At 41.9% G+C, this 21,749-nt stretch overlaps 1 protein-coding gene across 2 annotated transcripts in view; it reads left to right on the top strand.

Moving 5' to 3' along the window:
* Window positions 1–21,749, top strand: part of GABRB1 (gamma-aminobutyric acid type A receptor subunit beta1) — a 1,683,231-nt gene that overhangs the window by 678,371 nt on the left and 983,111 nt on the right. The gene's annotated exons all lie outside the window — the stretch shown is intronic.

The raw sequence follows: 21,749 nt of genomic DNA, 5'->3' as shown, positions 1-21,749 counted from the left end.
AGCCTTGAGACCCTCACGGGTGAGTAGTCAAGCTTATTAAATCCTTGATTGTTTGATAGATTGATTGATGTAGCATTTAGATTACAGGCCCTGGATACAGAGTATACCACTTTACAAGGGGTTTATAAGTAAACTAAATATGCCAATCAGGTTTATACCAATGTCAACTTGTTTAGAGAAGAAGCACATGCACGTTAGCTTTGGTGAGCAGTGGTAAAGTGCTTAGAGTCTTAAGGCCAACAAAATGATACAGCATTGAGTGGAGGTAAACAGGCAAAAAGTTGGAGGAAGGCCACTCTAAGGAACACAGGTCTAGCAGCTTGACTCCTGCTCTGAAGTCACAGGGATATCAAAGACCTCTCTTCAATCTACAAACAGCACCTGGGCTTTGCTTGCTGCAAATCGTGCTCTGCCAAGTGGTGCCAACCCAGTGCTGGGCTAATGGAAGTGAGGATAAAGTGCTGCAACTACCAGAACCCATGCAATGGCACAGATTTGCCGATTGGAACCAATGCATCACTGCCGTTGCACGAACCATATTGACGCTTTGCCGGCACTGCATGGAGAAACGCAGCACATAGCATTCAAAACTTCTGCACCTCAGATCCAGCGCATCGCTCAAAGAACCGATGCATCACCGCCATTGCACGGAGACATTCGGAGCATTAACCCAACTGTGAGAGGATCACCGACACATTGCTCTGCTGCACCCCGCATCTTGTTGTTTGCAACAAGGATGAAGGTATGTTTGCTCAATGGGCCCATTGTGGGTCCTATATCCGGCTTGCCCTCCATCACAGTTGGGCTGAGCTCTTGTATTTGTCCCAGTTCAACACGACCAATTCACTTTTCAAGCGCATACTGCTCCTAAGCGCTAATTTTGCATTTGCTCTTCAATTATTAAAATCATGACTTCTACTGATCGGATTTTTGTGAGTTTGTTCTTATTTAGTTATAAAATTACTCCCTTTTAGTTATAAAATTACTCCGCACAGCTTGTCTCACACATAAAGCCTTGCACACAGGCAAACCTGAATATCTGGCCGCCAAACTCAAAAGGGCCGGTCAGTCTAGGAATCTCAGAAGCTCCAACACGCTTCTACTCATCCCACTAAGAGCGAGGAAACTCAAAACCGGAACTAAATCCTTTGCGGGTAATGCGCCCAAAATTTGGAATTCCATCCCACCCCACATCAGACTGACCACCTCCTTCCCGAAATTCAAGATACTTCTCAAAGCCCTCTTCCTTGAGCGCTCTCGACTGTAAAGGGGAACCAAGTAAGGACCGTAGGAAGGTTTACTACCAAAACCCCACCAACGGGAGTCATGTTCCGCAACTGTTATCATTTTGCCTCTGAGTTGTTATACTAAAGATGTTTTTGTTTTTGTTTTCTTCGCTGCTCTCGTTTCCATTCAGAACTTGTTTGCTCACAATGTGTACATGCTGTGAAGCGCTCTGATACCTTCGGGTCCAGCTAGCGCTATACAAAACTTCAATAAATAAAATCTGTATTACTGTTTGATGTGTTGCACAAATACTTTACACATTTCCTCTTAAATTGACCCTAACTGCTCTGTTCCAAGCTACCAGTTTGAGCACAGGGTAATTTAGGGTGTGTTGGGACTTCGCTTAACTAGGACTATAGTTCCTTCTTGGACACGGTGCATAACTCTGCCAATCAGCAACCCAATTTCTAACAGCCAGGTATATCCTCGTCAAAATGGAATATATAATGGATGTAACTAACGTTCTAGGGGCATGATCATAATGAAAGATAGCACTGTGTATTTCTTTTTTTTTGTATCTTCTTGAAACTTTATTTTGATTATAAAGATGTGTCAAGTACAGTGAGCCAAGACAAGATCGCATAGAGTCAGCAATTCGTGTCACATAATAACAATGATAGCCTAAATGTCTGGATTACTAACAAAACAAAAAGAATATATAGAGTGCTCAGTATTTCCTTTTATTGTAAACCGTAAATAAGAGGTGCTACTAATACTAAAGCTAATGCTTCTTATTTATCCACCTGGATAGGATGGAAGATTCAGCTTAAGGCCTCGAAGGTGTTCTCACTTTTGACCTTCAGGTCACTTCAGTTGTCTGTAACGTGCATTATTACATCACTGTTACAAACCAGTCATCTTCTTTCAGAGAAGACAGAAGAAACCTTACGTGATTCTGGATTCGAGCTACCAACACCAATCTAGAAGCAAGCTTAAACGTTCTCATTTTGAGAAAGAAAGTTTATTTTTAGTCAAACATATTAACTTGCTTATACAGTATAACTGGGTTTTTAATGCTACTTTGTAAGGTGTTTATTAATATACACTGGTGGTGCCCTGCTTAAAGAGTGTGGAGTAAAGTAATTAAAAAAAGTTCTGCTTGATGTAATAAATCATAAATACGAATATCCTCAATCAACTCTCCATCACTGCACACACCCAGGGAATAATAATGTTTTCTCATCAAGAACACGCTGCCAATATTCTATTTGCTACACTGTGATAGCAGGTTTAAAAATGGAAAGCCTATTCACCCACCAGACCACCACTTTTTACATTTCTGATTAACTTCCCAATAGGGATAACTTAGATTGTCAAACTAAGTTTTAAATTATAAAGGATATCACATAGGAACTGTAATTTTATTGAAACCCCTTTCTGGCTGTTTCACTAAGTTTACCGATCACATTTATAGTTCAAACATATGGGACAAAATACCAGTAGTTTATAAAAGCGTTCAATTGTGAGTGTAAACAGTAGTCCATCACAAGAGGTAGAAAATAGCAGCCTTCCTAAATAATATTCATTAGACGTGTTATTTTTCAACCCTCTGTGAATGGGCACTTTGTGCTAGAACTGGTTAGTACATTGAAAATGGCAGGTAAATGACAGATTTGGCAAAATCACACTATGAGCCAAATTACGAGAATTTTACCTTGCAGTGACACATCAGTGCACACTGCTGCGTCACTGCTCCGCCAAAATTCTGCCCACATGCCAAATTATGACTTCTTTTTAGTCTGGTTGGTTGGTGGTGTGGTGGTTCCCATTACGGTGCCCTTTGAAAAGGTGGCAATACCTTTTAAAAAGGCACCGCAATGGAAATGCCTCACAAGGTTCCCTCACGGCATGGACTCGTAAATCCATGTACTACAGGAACCAATGTGCATGCACACAGGGGGGCACATGTTATGCCCCCCTGAGTGCATCCACATATGTCTGAGGCACAGCCCCCTTTGTTTCCTTTCCGCCAGGCTTTTCTTGCTGGCGGAACCGCCATGAAAAGCCTTGCAGAGAGGAAACTCGTAATATGCTTGGAGGGACTGTGGCGGACCCAACGAGCATATTGCGGCCTCTGACCGACACTCCTACACCAGGGAACAGCTGTTCCTGGAGGAGACGGCGGTCTTAGTGCAGTACCACTGCAGAGTCACAATCGTGCGGTCAGCCCACTGGTGCGGCAGTGGCTGGATCCGATGCGCCACCATGAGTCTGGCGGTCCAAGGACTGGTCTCTATGCAATATGACATAGCTAATCATTGTACAGTCTGGTCTCTGGTCTCTGTGTAATATGACATAGCTAATCATTGCACAGTACTAATCAGTGTCATAATGCATGTGCTTTTCCCTTTAACATATACTTGTAAGTAGGTTACACCCAACTGACCTATTTAAAAATTTAGTAAGGCCATGGAAAATAGGCATAGGTAATACTCTAGTAACCTGGAAGTTCAATGTAATATGTGGGTTGCTGTATTTATTTACACCACCCTGAGATAACTAAAGTTTAAACTCCAGGGGACCTGATATTAGTTAAATCACCCCTAGTAGTGCCTTGTACTTTCACCGGGCTGGGTGCTTGATGTATAAAGGTCAAGGATTAGAGGTCTTAGCTTGAGCTCAAGTAACACACTGCTGAAGATAGGTGTTAAGTTTATGCGATTCTTCACCACAAAAAGTAATGAGCTGCAAAATCCTTTATCTTTCTTTGGCCGTGATGTCCTGCTATTGGAGAATTTTTATACTAATTTAAGATCTGTTATTTAAGAATGTCTTTTAGTGTAAAAATGGCTTGTTTATAAAATACAAAAGTTTCCTCTTTCCTTCTGTTTCCTGTGCATTCTTGTATTCAGAAGTCTGGATTGATTCAGTAAGAATGAAGAAACATCATCCTTGGGGGTGCTTTGAGGATCAAGATACACAGAAAATCTGACTCCGCCTCTACTTCCTCCACAAGTACAGAGCATTAGCTTTTCCTTGTCAACTGCTGGGACTATAAGTGAGAAAAGGGAAAATAACAAAGATCAGTGAGCAACATGTAAAGATGCAGATGAGACAAGTTGAAATGATAACTTCTTTATTTGAGATTCACAAAAGGGACCTCCAGCTCCATCCTCCACCAGCTTCACAGTATTTCAATAATATATACACTTCTAACCTAAAATAATAAAAACAAAATACAGAAAATCATATAATATTAAACTCATACAATGTGCAATAAATATAAATAAAGTAATCAATCACTCAACAATGGTTGGGGAGCACAACATTTGGAAATGTTACCATAACTCCAAATTGAACCATCGCACAAAGTAACAACACTCTTTCTCACACTCTTCACTTGAATAGGTTTGGAAAACCTATTGTCACCTTTTGCAACAACACCACCGCGTTTTACTACTACCCAGTCACCAGACTTAATACTGGGAGGTTTTTACTTTTCACTAAATTGTAATAACTAGCAGCAACGGTTTGCTGATTGGTGACTTCTCTTCCAATTCTCTCACGATCCACCCACACACAGTCTTTGTCTCCTAACCACCCAGGTACTTCTTTCAATCCTGGTTCTCTACCTTTAAGGGACATAAAAGGTGATATACCAGTCACAGAATGTGGTGTTACTCTGTAGGACCACATTAACTTCTTAAGTTTATCAGACCACGACAATCCATTACATAATGAAAGTTGTATGTTATCCATAATCAAGAGGTTAATCCTTTCCACCAGACCAGTGGCTTGAGGCCTGAACATGGCAACTCTCTCATGTTTCACACCTTTACAACAAAGAAATTCTTGCATTCTTCTAAAAACTAGTTGTGGTCCATTATCTGATACAAGTATCTTTGGAATTTCTTCATTCATAAAAACTTTTTCTAAGAATTTGATTACTTTCTCTGTCACAATGCTGTCAGCCGTTTCCACTACAAACCCTTTAGAGTGGTAATCAACCAAGACCAATAAAAATGTACAATTCGAACCTAGTTTAGAGATGGGACCAAGAAAATCTATTGCTACTCTTTCCCAAGGGCGCACTGGAAACTTAACACAGGCAAGAAGAGGTTGACGTACAATCTTGGTCTTATCACTACACGCGCAGGCATAACAATCTTTGACAGCTTCCTCAACATCCTTATCTAATCCCGGCCACCAGAATGACTGGCGAACCCGACGTTTGGTCATGTTCCTCCCTAAGTGACTCTCGTGAGCAATACTAACGATCTTAGCCCTAGGTGCCTCTGGTGGTATTCATTTATCTCTCCTCCACAACTTCCCTTCTCTTACACTCAATTCTGTTTCTGCATTATTATATCTTTTAAAGCGCAAGTCATGAATTAGGTCACCGCTCCAACCATCAGATATGCCTTTCATGACCTTCTGCAACACAGCATCACCAAACATCGCAGTGTCCCACTCCTCCTTGAGAAAAGCTTGTTCTTCACTGTACTTGATTACATCAACTTCAATTTCAGACTCTTCCTCACTCACCACAATAGACATTCTGGATAAACAATCTGCCAATATGTTTTTAAGACCCTTCATATACTCAACTTCTAAGTTATACTCAAATACAGATAAAATCCATCCTCGTTGCCAATGTAAAGATGCAGATGAGACAAGTTGAAATGATAACTTCTTTATTTGAGATTCACAAAAGGGACCTCCAGCTCCATCCTCCACCAGCTTCACAGCTCAGTTTGCAGTCTTTCAATAATAACATTTCAGCCTACCTAGCAACATGTGAACACTCTAATTAAGAAAACTCTACAGAACTCTTTCATTTCATTAGGGTTAGATGTAACAGAATTTTATCGTCCGTCCACACGTCTCCAGTGTGCCAATCATCATTGATGGCAAGAAGTTCTTAATGATATGTGGAGTAAATTTGTGCTGGAGTAGAAGCCAACAGGATGCAGTTCTTACAGTTTATCACAAAAACTATTTTTCCACATTAAATGGAAGTTGCAGGCCAAAGTGTCTTGGAATCTGTGCAGATAATAAGGCAACCATTAATATCTTGAAAGGCATATCCTGCTATTCTCCCCATTAAAGTCACATTTCCTTCTTTGTGAGAAGAGTGATGAGTGCAACTGTTGAATACACCTGTATAAAATGCCTGTAGGATGATGCACAAGGTAGTTTGGATGTAACCAGCAAGATTTGTTTACATATCAAAAAATCCTGGGATGTGTGTAACAGGTCAGTATGTTGACAATATTCCCTGAAGATGAACTGCAAAACACCGCTTATTCAATTGTCAATAACATGTACAGGGTTCTAGTTTTAGCTGAGAGTCACCCAGGTTTGTAGCATAAGGTAGTGGTAGCATGTTAAATAAGGTTCTAGTGGAAAGGCTGTTACAGTAATATAATGTACCAAGTGATGAAGAATTAATTAATGTTTTGACAATGTGGGACCGGAGACATTGGCATATGTTTCTTATTTTTAGTACACAGTAACATGTTACTGGTGCACCAGCAGTGGTAAATAACTCCATGTGAATTAAAGAGATAAACAGAACTACAATGTTTCTAGCCAACTGCGGAAAGGTCAATGGCCACAGGAAAGTAGACAGAATTATGCGGAGAGATTGGTGCATAGTAAGAGAAGAATAGTATACCTCAATTTTCGAGGAATTCAACATGAGAGTCCTAAGATCTGTCAATAGATGATAGCAATGAGGCAGTCAAATATTCATAATCAGAGGAAAGGGAAGGGGAAAGGAGAACATTGTTGTTGAATGAGGGTGATAGTAGTTGCCAAAGAAGGAGATGATGTCAACTAAGGGAGATGGTGTAGGGGGAGAAAAGGTGTGGACCTAGGACTGACTCCTGAAGGACCCCAGCTATTATTATGTTTTGATGTGATTGGCTGAAGTTGTATGTCACTGACAAGGGTTTCTTTAATAGGATCAGAATGATTTAAGCAGGGAGCCTTTGATGCCAATGTAGGGTGATCCAGCGCCCCTATAGAAAAACTGTCTCAACAACGCTACCCAACAACATAATACTCACCATTAATCATAAATCTCTCACAAGGTCCATAAACCAACGAGACAATATTTGGGCGACTGAATCATGTGACCTAATTAATCAGAACCTATTCACAAACTATTTACACATTTATATACAACTGCAGTTTATCATTTCTTACCATGGGTTTATGCATTTATCATGTTAATTAAGTCACTTTGGCAAATGGATCAGCTGATGGTAACTAGACCATGAATAAACAAGACCAGCTTGTCGTTTAAAAAATCTAATTTATTAATTTTATTCTTCAAATGAAAAGCTTTTTCTTTAATAAATCATTATTTTATTAGCAATTAAGCAGCATTCAATGAGGATGGAACAATTAATCTGACATTTTAAAGCAAATCAGTAAGCATGTTTAAGACAAAATAACAGTTTCCAATCCCTCAAGCTATTTCCCTAACTATTCTATGCTCCACCTGTAAGGGAAAAATAATGTGGGCCTATTATCCTTACGTGCGCCAAGAGTCCAGCACGACACGCCCTTCTGGAATCGGAAAGCGAGAAACGCCCTCCTTTCAAAGGAGCCAAGTTTTATACCTTTTCTGTCGAGCTAATCTCACTAAAATGTATTCTTTCTTTTGCCATCCAGAGTTCTTATTGGCTGACAGATGTCAGTCCATGTCAGCTCATCACGTTTTCAACCCAAAACCGAGCCTTTTCTTTGTCTCCATTGTCCGACTAAATACATGTCTTTAGCTTCCTCGGAAATGCAACATTCTTCAAGTAGCAGACCGTTACTTCCTCAGCTTGGCAGATTTGCCGCATCCTGTCCTTGATTTTGTCACTCTCAGAGCACGTCCTGCACAAAAGTCATTCATCAGTATTTCTTTGACAACTGCCGATGTGGTAAAAGTTTCCACTTCAGAATACGTGCAGGGCTCCAATCTGGACAGGATTCTAAACACCATCTTTAAACGCTAGGCCTTAAGCCTTTCCCTTGGTAACTAGTATTCAAACACAAGACATTAATTAATTAGACAATTGAGACCCATTCTGTTACCCACCCCCTTTGCTAATTATTAACCCGTTAATTAATGTTACCTAGCTTAAGCACAAGCCACAGAATTTTCCACAAACTTATGCCACATAAAAGACGAAAAGACATAACATAAGCACACAAAATAAGCACATGCCATTAATTAAACAGCTGCATTTAATACTGACAAAAACAATAGACAAGGTTAGTTTATTATTTTCAACTCACTTGCAAGTGCAACATAGAGCACATAAATTAGTCCCTTCTGTCGTGTAATGCATTTTAAAACTAGATTGATTAGTACTTTTCAACATACACTGATTAATATGGTTATGATATTATGGAAGATTAACTTTGCGAGTCAGAACAAAATGTTATTCTGAACCTCGCTCCATCAAGGGCAAAGAGTAATGTAGTGTTATCTACAGTGCCAATTACAACCCATAGATCAACAAGAATAACGCCAGAAATTAGATGATTGTTGAGCAGTGGAAATAAAATTGACATCTTGAAACAGTCAGTTTCACCTGAATGGTTGGAGACACTGTTAGCCTTATTGGCAGAGTTTAATAAGGGTTTTAGAAATGCGATTGTTAGAAATGGGGCTTCTGGTTGGTTCGAGTATGCACCTAGGCCAGACAGAACACACCTCTCTAGTTAGGGTAATTAAGTTACACACCAAGGATAACTTGTGCTCTCCCTCTGGTAGCTTGACACAGAAAAGGTAGGCTTAGCATCAGAGGCAATTTGCAAAGAATTTTCACAACAAACACACAGAAACAAAATAAATACACCACAAAAGAGACCCCACACATGATTATATAAAGATATAGAATATTGTACACAACAAAAGGCCAAAATGAGATGAATTATAAATATGGTGCATACTGTGCACATCCTGAGATAGTACTCGTTATCCTGACAGTGCAAGATTCAAAATGACATACATTATAACATCGGGCCATAAAATGCAGCTGGTGGTTAGAGGAAAATACATAAATCACCAGTTATCACCACAAGTAGATGGACCACTAAATAACACCTATAAACACGTAGAATGCAGTGCACTTGCACTCCTATTAAACTTTATATGGGTATTAGGCATCCCTCGTAGGACACAGGCGCACCTGCACACCTACTATATGTATTAAGGTAATTTCTAGGCTTCCTGAATGTAGCAAGTTTCCAGTAGTAATTGAGGGCCACCATCGAGGTCTCACCCCGTCTTGCCCCCTCAGTGCATCCTGGGGGGGGACATCCACACCTCAGAATTCAGCGTGGAGACCTTGCTGGGTCCCCCCATGTAAAATTGCTAAGAAGCAGCTACCCATGAACATGTTGTGTAGCTGTGGAAAGTACAGGGCGCCCGCATGCCACAATGCCTCAACCCTGTGCACACCTATGAGTGACAACGAGGGCCTGGCAATCCCACGAGACCCCGCGGGCTAGTATAAGTGACATAGTACATTTCCTGTAGAGTGCACAGTCCTCGCTCCACTGGGTACCCACTCCCTCGGTAGAGCAGGGTCATGCTGGACAGGAGCGATGTCGGCAAACGGAGCGGCTACAGGAGCACAGGGTTCTCCTCCCTGCAGGGAGTGAGTAAAATACAGTCACAGAAGAGATTCTCCTTGCACTCTGTGCCTCTCCTGCAGAGGGGGCCATTCACCCCGTCTTGCCCCCTCAGTGCATCCTGGGGGGGGACATCCACACCTCAGAATTCAGCGTGGAGACCTTGCTGGGTCCCCCCATGTAAAATTGCTAAGAAGCAGCTACCCATGAACATGTTGTGTAGCTGTGGAAAGTACAGGGCGCCCGCATGCCACAATGCCTCAACCCTGTGCACACCTATGAGTGACAACGAGGGCCTGGCAATCCCACGAGACCCCGCGGGCCAGTATAAGTGACATAGTACATTTCCTGTAGAGTGCACAGTCCTCGCTCCACTGGGTACCCACTCCCTCGGTAGAGCAGGGTCATGCTGGACAGGAGCGATGTCGGCAAACGGAGCGGCTACAGGAGCACAGGGTTCTCCTCCCTGCAGGGAGTGAGTAAAATACAGTCACAGAAGAGATTCTCCTTGCACTCTGTGCCTCTCCTGCAGAGGGGGCCATTGACAGCCGTAGTGAGATCAAATGCAGGTGAATAGTGCCTCTGCACAGCACTTTCCACACAGCGGTCGCTCATCGCGGTTTCCCTGGCTGGGGGCCCCGCTGTGGAAAGCCAAGGTTCATGTTAATTGCAGATTGGAGCAGTCTGCTTGTTCTGAACAAAAACGCTCAACACAAACTGATTGGTAGGACACAGGGCAAGCTACAAGCCCTGGAAAATCACTGGTGCACAAAGAGTTCAGTAGTCAGCAGGCCAACATAAATTGGCCCCTCCTTCAGCCCAGCAGGCAGCAGGTCAACACAACAAATCAAGCAGTCCAAATGGGGGTTCCTCTTGGCAGCTCAGTGTAGTAAACTTCTTGGAGACTTCTAGTGTAGTTGAGCAGGTTTATTGTATAAGATAAACAGTAGGCATCTTCACTACAAGCTGGCCAGGCACAAACTGTCTCCACCTAGAACACTAGGAAGAGCCAGAGCCATCTAAATTCTGGAATGTATGACACAGGTAAGATACACAAGAAACAATAGAAATAAAAGTAGGATAATTATACAACACATCTCCTCTCGTTGAACAAAAACAACTTTAAAGTCAAAATAAAACTTTATCATTGAAAAGAAACTTAAAACAGAATTAAACTAAAGTAAAATATTGAAGCATTGAAAGGGACACACGTCACCCCTTTGAACAAAACTAATCACAACAGAAATCATTAAGATACACAGGAGGTCTACGGCATCTTTGAGGCCTGGAAACAGACAAAGAAGAACTAGGACCAGAAAGATGAACAGACTGATCAGAGTGACTGTACCTAAGCTGGGAATCAGGAGCATCACCCCCACCATTATTTCTTCCTAAAGTATGCACAGGAACAGGTGCGGTAGCATGAGAAGAAATAAACATGTAACCTGAACAGTCACTCCCAAGAGAACTCTGATCCTGGGTAGGAACAGAAGAAGTAGGTGAAGGACCAGACACAGAACTAGCTTTCTGATAAAGAGCCACCCTCCTTAAGTTCCATTTCTCTCCATTGGAAAGAACAACATACTGGGGATAAACCATTTTTACAGTAAAGGGACCACGAAATTTCGACAAGCCACCAGAAACCCTGCCTGACTTCACTTTCACCAGGTCACCCTTAACAAGCTTGCTAGAGACCACTTTCGACACCTGCCCCACAGAACCCTTACTAGAAGAGCTAAAAGCAGAGACAGGCACACAAGCACTTTTAGCTCGATCAGATTGAAGAGAATGTATGACACAGGTAAGATACAGAAGAAACAATAGAAATAAAAGTAGGATAATTATACAACACTCAGCAAGCAGTCCTCTGGCAATGTGCAGTTTGTAGAAACAGAAGCATCTGGTTTAAGTCTATGCATTGTCTAAAATCATCGGGTCAGTGCTCCTGTACTTATACTCAAACATGTCCTTGATGGAGGGGTGACTTCACAGGAACTCTTTCAAGTGCGCAAAAAATCCCTTTCAATCCAGTCTGGCTCCAGACATCAGTAGGAGGTAAATTAGCCTTTGTGTGAGGGCAGGACACAACCTATACAATTATAAAGTGGGAACGACCTCACCCAGCCCAGGAAGACCTTAATTATGCAGATGAATGCAGATGTAACCTCTGTCAATACCAGCCCTTCCTGTGTTGTGACTGTCTGGAAAGTATGCAGCAAGTGTAGCTGTCACCCAGCCCTAGATGTGTATTGAAGTCAGGCTGTAAATCACAAAATGTCATAAGCACAGAGAAATGCCCACTTTCTAAAAGTATAGATGAGAGTGGGTGTAAAGCGCACTCAGTTTAGAACGTTGAATCTGTGTTTAGCCTGATATGTGTGCTATGTTAGAATTATGCCTACTGAGCATATATAAAACTAGAATAATGAGTGTCCTAGCTCCTCCTGGGCAACTAGGACTCTAACATGCAACAACTGTAACAAAATTATTTTGTATGATACATTCAAATGTAATGAAACTTTATACAAATTTGATTTAAACAGAATATTTTTCACTGAGAACATAAATAACTAATCATACATCTGATTTTCAGAGTACAATCTAAATTTACACATCAATACAATGATAAGTTCACTTATAACCCTTTGAAATTCCAACCCTATGCATTTCGGGACAGTGTCCCTTCGTCAGGGGTCTATCTGTAGAAACAAGAAAATAAAAGACAACAAAATCATGTGTTGCAGAATTTCGATGCTTTGAATGTTAGTAAAGACTATTCACAATACCCACAGAAGACTCCACACTTGTGATCAACATCATCACCCATGTGCAAAAAACAATACCGAAACTTACGTAGAATCTCTGAACAGTCGCTGCTGTCAACTAAAACCAAAAACCAAGTCATAAGTCATAATTTTGGGAAAAAATACAACAAATACATCCGTATATTTTATATGCATCTACATACCTCAAAAACCCAATAGTCATTTAATGGCTGCTACGTCATATGTAGTCACTGATGTGTGTTCTGGAAATAAAATAAACGCTATTAGAATCCGTAAATAAATCCATATCTAAGTCGTACCTTAGTCTAAACAAACACTTAGATGCTCACCGGAGAAAAGTAGAGTATCTCATATCAAGTGTCACAACCTCAATCAGTGAATGTTGTAATAGAAAGACGCATCATTGCAACGTTGCAGTCGTTATAAACAGCGAACCACTAAGGAAACAAAAGAATTCCCATGGTCTCACCTAATGACTAGCAAAACCGAGGACCTGATATCCGGTACTCTAAAGTTTAAAACATGCTCCTGAAATTAAAGAAATATATTTTAGTAACATCGAGGTAATCAATGTGTACGGAACTAGCCGCAATGCTCGTAATTTATATGCTCACCTGGTGGTTTGCGAAAATGCTCGTGAATGAGAACGTCATATGCGAGGAAGGTTTAACGTGCCGTCGATCTGAAACATGATCGAAGTACAGAAATTACACATCGAATGGTCTCGAAAATTAACCTGAACGGACAGTAATCTAAAACCAGCTCATGTCTTACCAGAAGCTGGATGCTATGTTCCAAACGATTCCCGCGGATATTTGGTGCTCCAAACGTTGCTAATAACAACCGAATATGATTGGGGGAAAAAATTCCTGACGCGAGGCGTCACTTGATGCGGAAGTGAAAGAAATAGGAAATAGACTATTTGCAACGATAGAAGTTTTAATAGTAATCCAAATAACTGAAATCACCGAGAACATATGTATGAACTATATATATTGTTGAGTGCGATTATCACAGTTGACATGTCATGAATATAACCGACGAATTCTAATCGTGAACGTAGTTATGGACATAGCCAAAAGACTATGCAGTAAACAGGAACAAAAATAATGGTAAAGGCGATTTCCGTGTAAAAAACATGGACGATGGACTTTACTGGCAGTCAATATGACTCATAACCATGAAAACAGGACTGTACTGTAAACCCAAATCTGTATTTCAAAAGACCTAAATAACCAACTATATTAAACAGTGAATGTGGATCACAAGCATAACCTTAGAACTGTGCAACAACCCACGTTTAAAATGACCTAATTCCAACTAATGTCTGTGTTTAAAGGCTTTGCCCAGTGTACTAATTTTTTATATGTATGTTAACCAATTGTGTGTAATTACAAATACAATAGCATACAATGTTCAAACAAATAAAAAAAATAAAAATGTACATTGATAAACCATGTTTTCCATTTCTAATGCTAGTGCTATGAAAAAACCTACGTGGTGTGTGCCTTTTAACTTTTAATGTGGAGAGTGTAAATGATTGGAAACTTTTTAGAGGAAACACAACATCTCCAATTTGTCATTCAATCCTGATGGAGTCAAGGTCTGCAATTTTTTTATCCAGTACACTTCTCTCTGGAGAAGTTTTTTTGAGTTATTCGCCCCTGGTTGTTTAACAACCTGTTCAATTATCTGAAATTTTAGTTGGGCTATCTTATGGCGTTGTTCATTCCAGTGAGTTGCTAATGGGGAAGTCAGATTGCCAGTCCATATCCTGCTTTTATGCTCTGAAAGCCGAGTTTTCATTTTTCTTTCCGTTTTGCCCACATATAAAAGTCCACAGGGACATTTAATGGTATATACCACGTGCTCAGAATCACAAGTAGTATGATTCTGTAATTAGATTTTACTTCCTGTTCGGGGATGTAGGAGAATGTCCCCCAAAATGGCATTGTTGCAGTGTATACAATTCCAACATTTAAATGTGCCGGGATTTAGAGATGTTTTGTCAGTTTCTATTCTACCCTTGTTGGAGAGAATTTCTTTAAAATTTCGAGCTTTGGTATACGCAAAGAGTGGTATATTTTTGAATAATTGTTGAAAATCCTCTTCAGTTTCCAGTAATTCCCAGCGTTTCATGATGATTTGTTTGATATCTCTAGATGCTGTCGAATATTTCGAAACAAACACCGTTCTTTTTGCTGGCAATCTTTCAGTTTTTTCCAATAATTTATGTCTCGGTATCAATCTTGCTTTTTCCATTTTACTTTTTACAAGAATTTCAGGATATCCTCTGTCTAGGTAGTTTTGTTTTTGTTGTAGAAAAGTCTCTTCACAAGATTTGGAATCTGATGAGATACGGAAAATTCAAAGAAATTGCGATAAAGGTAAGTTATTGACAAGAGATGAAGGATGAAAGCTGCTGTACAATAGAGCATTATTTTTATCTGTAGGTTTTTTAAAAACTCGTGTGTGTATATCTCCAGCTTTAAGTTCAATCTGAACATCGAGGAACGACAATGACTTCTTGTCAATGCTATACGTGAATTGGATTCTTGGATCCACAAGATTCAAAGAACGTATGTTATTTAATAGTGTAACTTCTGAGCCCTTCCAAATTAGAAATACGTCATCTATGTATCTTCGAAAGAAAATCAAACCTTTTCTCCATGTCACATCAGATAAGATGAAATCATTTTCGAACTTGGCCATGAATGTGTTATCGTAAGCAGGCGCTCCCGGAAATCCCATGCATGTTCCATTCAATTGAATAAAGAATGTATCTTTCTAAGTAAAATAGCTGTTTTGCAAACAGAATTCGAGAAGTTGAAGGATGAAGCATTTTGGTACATCATAGTTCTCTTGATTTAACAGTGCCCATTCAACTGCTTCCAAGCCGCTAGCATGGGGAATGGAGGTATACGAAGCAACCACATCAATTGTACAGAGAATCCACTCTTCAGAAACAGGTTCATTAATGTTATTTAAACTCCTTAAAAAATCAGTGGCATCCTCAATGTAGGTGACCCATTGCTGGACAAATGGTCTATGAATCTTCCCAGATTTTCAAATAAAGATTCACAACCTGATACAATTGGCCTGAAAGGAGGGTCTATTTGACTTTTGTGAATTTTAGGTAAGAAGTAAATTCTTGGTCTTCTGGGAAATGAATTTGATAAGTACCTTGTTGATGTAGGATCAATCCAATTCAATTGTTCTGCTTTATCAAGAATTATCTGAGATTATCTGCAATTTCAGTAGTTAGATCGATGTTTAAGAATCCATAAGTGGTGGTGTCATTAACATGTTCCATGGCTTTCCTATCATAATAATCTGTGTCCATAATTACAAATCCTCCACCTTTGTCCGCTTTTTGAATAGTTATATCTTTGTTTTTTGCCAAGGTGTTTAATGCACTATATTCCACCCTACTTAGTTTTTTTTGTCTTCTTCTATAGTTCAATTTCTTTATATCTTGTTTGATGAGTATCTCAAAAGTAACCAACGTCTTGTGGGAAACCGGCGTCATAAAGGTAATTTTTGCTTTGAATATAGCTGTTTCCCTATTTGGATCCTGTGGGCAAACATTTGTGAAGAAATTTCTTTTTCTTTTTTTTTTTTTTCGGAGTTTTATATAGCGCAAACTAGAACTGAACCGAATCAGTTATCAGAGCGCTTTACATAGCACCAGTTACGTTACATGAGGACACACTTTCATTTTTTAGGCACGGGGAGATTAAGTGATTTGCCCAGAATCACAGGGGGTTTTTGGCGTCGTTACCGAGACTCAATCCCAGATCCCCAGGTCCGAGGTTGAGCGCCTTAGCCGTTAGGCCAACCCCTCTCCTCCTTCTTAATCTAAGTGTCCTCATGAACTTGAAGATGGCTATGTCTGTTTCTAGTTCTGAAATTTTATAAGTACTCATTGTATTGATGTGTAAATTTAGATTGTACTTTCTAAAAGTGGCAATATCTAGTGATGTAAAATCCAACTATACCAGTAAGCAGCGTCTATCCCTATCATTCCAAACACACCAAGCATGGCAACGCTACACCTTTCAGATCAGGAATTCCGAACAGGTGTAAACCAATCATACCATGTTTAGAGAGAGCACATGCACTTTTGCTCAGATTAACAGTGATAAAGTGCCCAGAGTCCTAAAGCAAACAAACAAAAAAATAGACGGAGGGAGGCAAATTGTTTGGGTATAACCCTGCAGAGAGGGCCAGGTCAAACATAGATACATAGTAAATTGTCTGAAAACTAAGGGGCATATTCACAAACCCCTATTGCCACTACAACTTCACTTCCAGTGACGTTGTGGTGGTGATAGGGGCCTCACCTTATTCACAAAACAGCCTTAAGCCACTTAATGTGTGGCTTAACGCTGCCTTGTGAATAGGCCCCCTTTCGCGCTGTGTTTAGCGTGGAAGGGCATGCAGTGGATGTTTGGTGGGCATTCCACAGCAACACCCATTGATATTTAGGCTGCCCCCTAATCACAAGGACAGCGTAAATAGGAGCTAACACCAAACTTAAGACCAGGAAAACCCTGGTCTTAAGTTGGCGATACAAGGAGAAATGCTTTATTTCTCCTCGTTTTTGCATTTTCCATGTGTGCTGCCTTGTGCAGCACACATGGAAAATACAAAATGCCATGGTTTGTTTATGTACAGGAAGATGACCTTTCCTGTACATAAACAAACCTTTTTTTAAAAATGCTGTTTTGTAACTTACATGTCTGCTTCATGAAGCAGCAGACATGCAAGTTACAAACTGGTATTTTAGGTTTGTTTATTTGCGAGAAAGGACACCTTCCTGTACATAAACAAACCTCCCTGTTTGCAGACACCCTTGCACTCTGGTGCAAGGGTGCCTGTATTGGCGCCAAGTTGTGTAACTAAGAGCCATCACAGGGGGAAAAGCAAGGCTGCACCATGTCCTTGTGAATATGGTGCAGCTTTGCTTTTCTGAAGTGGCAGAGAGAGGCGTTAAGTCAAGAAGGCTAATGCCTCTCTCCGTCACTTTCTTGTGAATATCCCCCTAAGAATTTTAGTATTGTGCAGAATAAGGTTTGCTGAGACTATGGACCATGGAAAGAGAAGAGAGTCAATGGTGTTTTCAGTGTTTTAAGTAAGGAAAGTATAGTTGTAAATTATAAACATTGTGGGTAGGTTGCACAGGAAAGTGAGAGTTATGTGGGCTGGAAGGATCAAATAGGTACAATGAAGACTTTCCCAATCTGAATATTGAGATGAACTCTATAAATGTTTATACTTTGGGTCCAGGTTTCACTCACCAATCTCATTTCAGTTTACTTCAGTTTATGTTGCTTTTCTATCCACACCTGTTGGACATGGCCCTTTGTAATCTTTTTTCATAACCATAGGAATCTGGGTACTTTCCCAATGTACTGCAGCATCAAACATGTGCGCCCTTCCTACACATGCCAGAAAAGGGTGCTTATTTGATTGGTTTATGTGCTGTACCTGAGAGTGCCCCACATACCTAGGGCAGGTACTGCACTGGCTAGTAGTGAGATGTAGCACCGATTGTGTGACCCACTGGAATTGCCTGACAAACATGTATTATGCTCAGGTTGGCCTTTCTCACTCCTTATCTAACCCTAAGGGGGCCTCTCACTGTCACAAGAGCAGCCATATGTTAATCCTGCGGGGTGAAGCTCATGGTAGGTGAGTGGCTGGGTAGGTACACCTGCGTGTTTGCTTCCTCGGTAGAACAGAACCTCCATGTGGGTTTTCCCTACCTAGGGGGTTGCCTTTCCCCATGGGGCACCTCCTGGGTTTTGGTGATTTTTGTTGTGGCCTTAGGGCCTGAGGCGCCTTCCCACTGTAAATGCATTGTGAAGGTGTGCACACCCACCTATGTAAGGAAGTGGTACTCACCTCACCTCATGTTTGTGAAACAGGTCACCATCCTTCCATTGCAAGCCGATGTGCACGCTTGCACCAATGATGTGTTTGAACATGTGTCCAGCCTACCATTGCAGGTCTGTGTGTGTGCAATTTCCCTTCTACTCAGGCTGGTCTTTATAAAATACTAGCCAACCTGAAAGACCTTTCACCACCACTAGAGCGTCCTGAGAGTATGTCTTAAGGGATGAAGCGAGTGGTAGGTGAAAGGTCGAGCAAATAGAGTGAGGAATAACCATGTGTGTTTTCACTACCCATGAGGTTTGCACTTTCCATAGGCTAACATAGGAAAATGGTTGAAATTACTTCAGGCTGCAATTGTGAATAACAGTGGAGTGGCCTCCTAATGTTTCCTATCATTGGATTTGCAATGACAAAGCCTTTCCTGTGGAAAGCTGGCTTTGTTATTACTAGCTTAGGAATACCACTTCTAGAAAGTGGGCATTTCTCTGCTCTGAAACTCTGTGGGGTTCATTTACAAGCCCATTGCACCGCCAGGTGCGTCACTTTTTATGACGCACTGGCGGCACAGTGGGCTTGCCCATATTTACAATGCCACGTAAAGTCACCCTGCGTGACTTTCCATGGCCTTGTATATAGGGGCCCATTTCACGCATTACTCTGTTGTAAAACTGTGAATGCATCAAAATCCTACGCCTCTCTGTGGGAGGCATGGGAATAGCACAACGCGGAGAAATACTTTCATTTCTCCTGGTATTTTCCTCTTTCTATGCATGCTGCATTCTGCATCATGCATAGAAAATGGAATATACCAATAATGAAGGTGTCCTTCCTGCTCAAAAACAATCATCCCACAGCGCAATCATCCTTGCAAAATGACGCAAGGGTGCCCGCAATGGTGCCTGGAAGCCAATTGTGCACCAGCACAGAGGAAAGCATAGGGATGCATCAAATTGTAGTTCATACAACGCATCCCTGCACTTGGAAAATAACAGAACGGCGCAGCTAAATGGCTTGCTGCACCACGGTGCATAACTTTCTTGTAGATGAGGCCCTTTGTGTGCCTTTTAGTTCACACTGGAGGCTGGGGGAGTGGCATCTGGGCATTCCCCTGCAACAGCTATAAAACATTGGGCATGCAACTGGAGCAACAGAGCTCTGCCATTTGAGGGCCTGGCTTGATACATTTGAGGAAAAGATTGTGACACTTGGCCTCTAGAGCCAGGTCATGGCTCCACTAAAGATTACGATCTTCATCCCATGACCTAATGGCAGACAGGACTGAAATGTAGGGGAGACATCTGTGATTCAAACGAAGACCCTTTGTACCAGACCCACATCCAAGGCACACTACAGTATAACTACTGGTGCCATATTTCAGCAGGGCAGAGATACTCCTGTGGGGATGTGAGACTGGAGAACCTGGCACTGCATGGTGACCACTGCCAGAGGAATCTGTTGTGCACAAGGAGGACTACAGCCACTGAAAGGGACCATGTGACCTTCCTGAATAGTGGCTGGCCCTGGCTGACTACCTGCTGCAATGTGGCACCCCGAAGTGTGCTCTGTAGAAGCATGTTGTCTCGCCCGCTGTTCTTTCAGAGGTCTCTGGAACATCAAAGATCTCCTACAAGGGGCCCATATTGTCTACTTGTGACACCTGGAGAGTGGTACCGTCTTTAGTACCCACATCCTCTGCTGGGTCCCAAATGGTAGCATGGCATGAACGTGGAACTAAGAATTGTGCCTGGAGACCGGATTGTCTTGTTGCGGAGCCCCAGAAGTCTTGACCTCATGTAAGTTGTGTGGCCCTGCATCGTGGGGACATCCTAATACATAAGTGTCTTGGGGGTGAGTGGATTTACCAGTTGAGGGATCCAGTGTTGCCCGCTTCGTCGATCATGCAGCATCTCTCTCTTGCAACATGCCGACTGCGTGCTCATTGCATGCGGTGTCTTATTCATAGGTTGCGACCCTCAGAGGTGGGGGCGTAACTGTGGTAGTGCCTTATTCTTCCTCTGAAGGCATTGCTCAACTTGCCCCTGTGTGTGTATTCATTTTTTTATTTTTAAAGCTTTATTTGTCATTTTCAAAAATAAACATACAAAGAAAGAGATGCATAAATGTTGAAAAAATACAGTTGCGTCCCAGTGCGTCACTTTAGTTCCATACAGATATTGCATAATAATCAGAGCATATTTGAGATCTAAATTAGGCCAAAATAACAGATAGTCAAACATACATAGGTACAACTCCGGGCCCTAGTGTGGTCGGGTACATTCCCCAGCTTTGTTGAAATAGAGGCGGCACATACATGTCAACATTATTTGATGAGAGAGGGGAAAATGATCAGGGAGTTGGTCAGGCAGATTACACAAAGCCGGAGCAGCAGGTAGCGACTCCGCGAAGCTTATCAACCGATCCCTTTGGGATCCATATCGGGGGTAGAGGCCGTTTGGACCGCAGCCGTGATGCCAGCTAGATACGTGCGATACGGGCCCCAGATATCTGTAGGTCTGGATGTAATGGGGACCATGGTAGAGTATTCCTCACTATTGGCGTTACAGTGTGCCATACTTCGGAGCCAGGAATTGTGTAACGGGGGTCGACGGTCGCACCAACGAAGCGCCACCTCGCGTTTTGCCAGCAGGAACCCCAGCGCCGCCAGCCTACGCATTGCCTTAGGGAAGTCGGCCATGTAACCCAGAAGGGCAATCTCGGGGATGGGGACTAGATTCAGGCTCAGCATGTCACTAAGTGTGCGGTGTACTCCGGACCAGTAGTCTTGAAGCATTGGGCATGCCCACGAAAGGTGTGCGAAGTCTGCTTGGGGGCAACCGCACTTGGGGCAGTTGTGTGGCCGTGCCGGGTCTATTTCGTGTAGTCGCGCTGGGGTGAAGTTTAGCCTTGGCAAGAACTTAAAGTGTAGGAGCTTGTGTCTACTGTTCAGTGAGATGTCTTTGGTCACCCTGCAGCACCACTGCCACTGCTCATCTGTAATGGGGTAACCCAAATCCGCCTCCCATGAAGCCCGCACTTTCTGATTTGGAGCAGGGAGAAGGTCGGCGCACATCCGATATAGTTTGGAGACTAAGTGAGTCCCTGATGTGTGCTGGATAAGGAAGGTGAGGGGAGGCAGCTCCTCTGGGGGGAGGGGAAACGAGGGGAACGAGGCACGCATCAATGATCGCACTCTACTGA

This window comes from Lissotriton helveticus, chromosome 2_2 (assembly GCF_964261635.1).
Source record: "Lissotriton helveticus chromosome 2_2, aLisHel1.1, whole genome shotgun sequence".
NCBI classification, from domain to species: domain Eukaryota; kingdom Metazoa; phylum Chordata; class Amphibia; order Caudata; family Salamandridae; genus Lissotriton; species Lissotriton helveticus.
The sequence above is the reverse complement of the archived record's forward strand: the minus strand, read 5'-3'. Positions and strand labels throughout refer to the sequence as shown.